This window comes from Anticarsia gemmatalis, chromosome 22 (assembly GCF_050436995.1).
Source record: "Anticarsia gemmatalis isolate Benzon Research Colony breed Stoneville strain chromosome 22, ilAntGemm2 primary, whole genome shotgun sequence".
NCBI lineage: Eukaryota > Metazoa > Arthropoda > Insecta > Lepidoptera > Erebidae > Anticarsia > Anticarsia gemmatalis.
The window spans coordinates 2,444,429-2,450,428 of NC_134766.1; positions in this window are offsets into that span (position 1 = coordinate 2,444,429).

The window sequence follows — 6,000 nt, forward strand, 5'->3', positions numbered from 1 at the left end:
ATAGCCCATTTATCGAGGAAGGTTATAGGCTATATATCATCACGCTACGACCAGTAGGAGCAGAGTACCAGTAAAAAATGTTACAAAAACGGGGAAAAATTTGACCCATTCTCTCTTGAGCAAGCGTGACGCAAGCGAAGTTGCGCGGGTCAGCTAGTATATTATATACTAAAAGTAAAAATAAAAACCGGTCAAGTGCGGGTTTGAATCGTACACGAATAGTTCCGCACTATTATTAACAAAAATGATATAAAAAAGCGGTTTATTATAGACTAGTTGATTATTTATATTATTCTCGTTTTTAGTGTTTTTTTGGAATTTCTTCTGTCTAACTTTCATAGTTCCTGAGATACAGCCTGCTGACAGACAGACAAAACAGTCTTAGTAATAGGGTTCCTGTTTTTCCCACCCAGGACAAATATCTGTGTGATAAACACGAGTATAAGTAGATATAATAAGCATAAGTATGTATTTAGAAGTATATAAGTATGATTATCAGTTGTCTGATTACTATAGTACAAGCTCTACATAGTTTGGAGTCACATGACCGTGTATGAAACACGGGGCCGTTCAGCTATACCAGCACTTAGCGGTCACCCATCTAAAAACAGTCCTCGTCAAAATTGCTTAACCCAATCGTGAATCGACCTGTAAACCTTCATATCAAATGAAAAGTCGTTAAAAGGTACTAAATACTTAGAAGCGCGTTCCCATTATATTTTTATCGGCTATTAAACAATTTAAACCGTGTGCAATTGCCTATCAAACGCTCCAATCCACGTTGAATGGACCGTTTTGTAGCTCGGAATTTGTTAATATGGATATTGTAAAGTTGTATTACAGAAGTTTAAGTAGTGTTTTGTTTAAGTAGCTATATAAGTTGAAGGCTTAAAAACTTGTACGAAGCTACATTTTCAAGAAGAACTACATTAGAAGTGTTTTTTTTTTATTTATTTTAAGGTTTTTACTAGAAAAACTATTGCAATTTGAAGTTAAATGGTGTGACATCATCACAGTTACAAAGTTTTTCGTTCCTGAACATCATAGCGTTTAATATGGTGACGTTCATTTTTACAGGGTTGTTGGTAAGGTTTTGTACATAATCTATACTAATATTATAAAGCTGAAGAGTTTGTTTGTTTGATTGTTTGTTTGTTTGAACGCGCTAATCTCAGGAACTACTGGTCCGATTTGAAAAAATATTTCAGTGTTAGATAGCCCATTTATCGAGGAAGCTATATAACATCACGCTACGGTCATTAGGAGCGGAGTAGCAACGAAAAATGTTACAAAAACGGGGAAAATTTTGACCCATTCTCTTTGGTGACGCAAGCGAAGTTGCGCGGGTCAGCTAGTTTTTTATAAATTCTATCAGTTTTCCACAATATAAATCGCAGTATACTTTCTGTCTGTCTTACATTTCTAAGGCCTCAGCTTGCGTTTTTTTAAAGGACGACGATTTTTTTGCTCATACACAGCAAATATGTACATAAAAAAATTGCGTCCTCTGATAAACGCTACCTTAATTTAACTTGTCAATAGACTAAAACCGGTTGGACATTTATCTATACTTACTAATATTATAAAGCTGAAGAGTTTGTTTGTTTGTTTGTTTGTTTGTTTGTTTGAACGCGCTAATCTCCGGAACTACTGGTCCGATTTGAAAAATTCTTTCAGTTTTAGATAGTCCATTTATTGAGGAAGGTTATAGGCTATATATCATCACGCTACTACCAATAGGAGCAGAGTACCAGTGAAAAATGTTACAAAAACGGGGAAAATTTTTAACGCTTATGTAACGCAAGCGAAGTTGCGCGGGTCGGCTAGTGCATGTATAAAAGGCTTGCAAACTGATTACATATTCATACAAGTATATTTTCTCTATTCTTTCTCTAAAAACAAAGCACTGATACTTCTGTCGCTTACCTCTTATGTGTTATGAAAGGTAGGGAGCGGGTATTCCAGTGGACACCGTGGCATCTTAATATTCCATCAATACAGGAATTCCAATGATATCCAATATCCAGTGTTGAAAAATTCGCGGACACCTCTCTACCTGTGACCACATTGTAGGGGACCAACACGTTGTACAGTGCATTTTTACACAAATTCTTTGGTATGAAAAGGTATAATATAAACCACTTAAATTAACTTGTTCATTTATTTACAAAAAACACTGAATATAGCGTTAATTAATTAACCGATTTTACAAAAGTGAGGGGATTCTCAAGTACTCGACTCTTATATTTGAACGATTTAAAAATTTGTTTATAAGATACACTTAAACATTATGACCGCGTCTGCGCGCGGTCGGTAGTGTATCCGACTGCTCACCGCGAGGTCCTGGGTTGGATTCCAAGTCTGACAAAGTGCTATTTGTCTTTTTCTAAATTATATTGCAATATTCTCAATACTAGTCTGGAGTTTGATAACGTACCCGGTATATGGCAATAGACCCGCCCCATATCACATGGAACTTACATTGTTAATGGCGCAAAGTTGGTATATTTCTTACACCCCTGCCTGCACTTTTGGATATAAAAGGTGTGATTTTATATCTGTATATTAATTAAATTATCATCCCTTAAACAATATAGCATACAATATTCACAGTCATGCTTTTATCGTGTTGCACCCTGGGTTAGTAAGAGCGGCGCGTGACGTAGGACGGTAAGCCGCTAAGCCGTACCGCCGGCAAAGCGGCTTAAATACCAGGTAGTCAACCGACGGCACATCAGCGCAACGAATATAGCAACTAGTGGTTATAGTTTGTGCCTTTTTATAACTGCAACTGTTGTGCAAAGGTGCTATGTTAGTGCCGCAAAAATCGGTTCAAATCTCATTGTTTTTTGTATCCTGAAGCCTTGACAACTCCCACACTACTTGACAGAAAATTTTGTAAAAACGAGATTTGAACCTACCAAGAAAAAACGCAAGAATTGCTCTTGGAATTAAATTTTGCAAACATACAAACAACGGATACAAATTACAACCAGACCCGAAACAACTATTTGTAGAACGCACAAATAATTTTTCCGGGTGGGAATCAAAGGCATGACCCCCCGACGCAATGGTAGTGATGTAGCGATCACCTTAACCACTGCGCACCGGAGGTTGTCAATCACATCCCTTCCCTTCAAGGATGAAAGGTCTATGTAGGCTCTATGAGTTATTTAGCTTATCAGCCAAAAAGTTCATGATTTTCAAGGTGTATTTCTGAAAGCGTAAACCAGAAAGAACTGTTTGAATCAAACATTTTTCTGTCCCAAATGGGAATTGAATTCGGTCCACACGGTGCATTGATTTATGACGGGTGAAACACTTTTTGCAGGAATCCTAGAGTTTAGCTCACCATTTTTCTACGCAAATTTTGTCACGCTAGTACCGTTTAAAATCTAAGCTCTTTTAATGGTATCCAGTAAAAAACTACTGGCTACTCCTTAATTTTCAGCAGGCTTATCACGTATCTCAGTTGACAGCTAGTTTATGTCAGATTGATGGTCACTATTCAGTACATTGCTGATTTGAAGTCACATGTTTATCACTATGATCTAAGGGAGAAAACAATGTACAGCGTAGTGACTTTCAAATACTTGTCAATTGAGATACGTGATAGCCCTCCAGGTCAGGCTCCGACTGCCTCCGTGGCGCATTGGTTTAGGTCGCCACCCTAATACCATTGCGTCGATCTCTCTTAATCTACGTTAGATTTTTTCTAAAGAGTAGTGTAGTTTCCGGTATATGGCGATAGGCTCGCCACCTTGTATTGTGGACTAAATTAATAGCCATTGGTAAAACAAGGATGTATTTCTTTATTTTTACATCACATACCTTCAGCTTAGTTTAGACTATCACAATATTTTAGTCAATAATTTGTGTATTGAGGGGCAATTTTCTATTACTATCGAGTATGCCAAAAAGCAGCTTTTAACAGTATAAGAAAATGCAGCGCCCCTACTTAGCAAATTCGATACCGAATCGTGTCACAATTTTTGCATCATCTTCATTTTTTCGATGCAACTAAATAACTTTGTCATTCTATCATTATAACTTTAAAGTTTTAACTATCTGCCTAAGTGATACGCATCAGCAAAACGGCCAAAAATAGACCCTTACTCTTTTTATCTCCAATGTTAGAGTAATAACTGAAAGTTTCACGTATTTTCACCCCTCTTTACCAGCCGACACCTTCTAAAAGGTTCACGTTTAAACCAGCATTAGTTAATATATTATTAAAGGAATACTCTATGTACAAGTTTCAGGGGCTCCCCACTAACGGCACGTCGCTGCTTGAATTTTAAAAAACAATAAATAAAGAAAGTTTTTTGAAAATATCAGGTGGTATGGGGTTCAGTACAATATATGTATTAAGAAAAATCGTCTATTACTTTCCTAGATAGTTACGATACAGACAGAACTTAGCAAGGGTGTCATTGTTAAAATATGGTTATAAACTTTAACTTAAGAAAAATAATGTTTTAATCTTATATTTACTTTTATCTACTCCTTGACAAGTTTCTTGTAATGAGGGAAAGGCTAGGCATTACGTCTTCTGTACTGACCAAAGACTAGTTAGGAACCTTGCACGCCTTCCTCAACTGGTTCAAAGCGTATACCAACTTCATCACACTTCATCAACGTGGTGGACTCGAGGACTATACCTTGCGCATTCTAATATAAGACATTTGCCTGGCAGCGGGATATTTATATTCATATTTATTTTGTCAAACCCTTCAATTTTTCAATCATGAAAGGTTTTACCATGATGGAGGATCATGGTAAAACCTTTCTTGCCTAATAGTTGTTTCAAGCATTTCTTGCGCATATAAAGTCCTGCAAATGATCATCGTCGTTGATTTAAAGCCGATCGCCTTCCTCAATAAGTGAGGAGACATTTGCCTAAAAGAAATACATTTTTTTCTTGCGAAACAACCATCAAGGTATGTACATTAGGTAGTCTAAGAGTAGGTATAGTTTCCTACGGAACCCAAGCTAAAAGTTTTAAAAACTCATACATCTCGCACGTGATCGATTATTTAGAAGCACACGCTAACGTAAAGTTGATACGTACTGTGCTAAATTAAAATTGCAACCGTTTTCATTGCGGCTACGGTGTGCGTGACTTTCATACGAATTGTTGAATACATTCAACATGTCCATCCATGAATGAATTCAGTGACTATGTTTTATCAATTGATATTGAGCTCAAATGTATACTTAACTGAAATAAATGAAATTGAAGCCATTACTGCCCCACTTCTGTACGTGCGTCTCGTAGAAATAACAGAACTTTTTCATTCAAATTGCACGTTTGGCGCGGTGGCTAAAGTGGTCACCTCGCCGCAATAACAGTAGCGCCGAGTGTGGCGGGTTCGAATCCCACCCGGGAAAAATCTTTGTGTGATGAGCACGAGTCCTGAGCCTGGTTTAAGGATAAGTATGTATTTAGAAGTATATAAGTACGTTTATCAGATATTTGGCTACCATAATCCAATTTCTACTAAGTTTGGAATCAAATGACCGCGTATGAGTTGTCCAATGATATTTATTTATTTACTAGCTGACCCGCGCAACTTCGCTTGCGTCACATAAGAGAGAATGGCTCATAATTTTCTCCGTTTTTATAACATTTTTCGTTGCTACTCCGCTCCTAGTGACCATAGCGTGATGTTATATAGCCTATAACCTTCCTCGATAAACGGGCTATCTAACACTGAAAGATTTTTTCAAATCGGACCAGTAGTTCCTGAGACTAGCGCGTTCAAACAAACAAACTCTTCATCTTTATAATATTAGTATAGCTTAGTACAGATTATTTCAGGCTACCGGCCATAAATAAAAGCTAAGCCTAAGAAAACACAATTATAAACACTTCCTAGCACCATTTTCAATTGTGACAAAAACCTTATATCATCCCAATTTACAAAGTCCCATTGAAGTCCACAATCTAGGTATTGAAAACTTGTACACAATTCAGCTGTCAGCAGAGATAGCACGTAA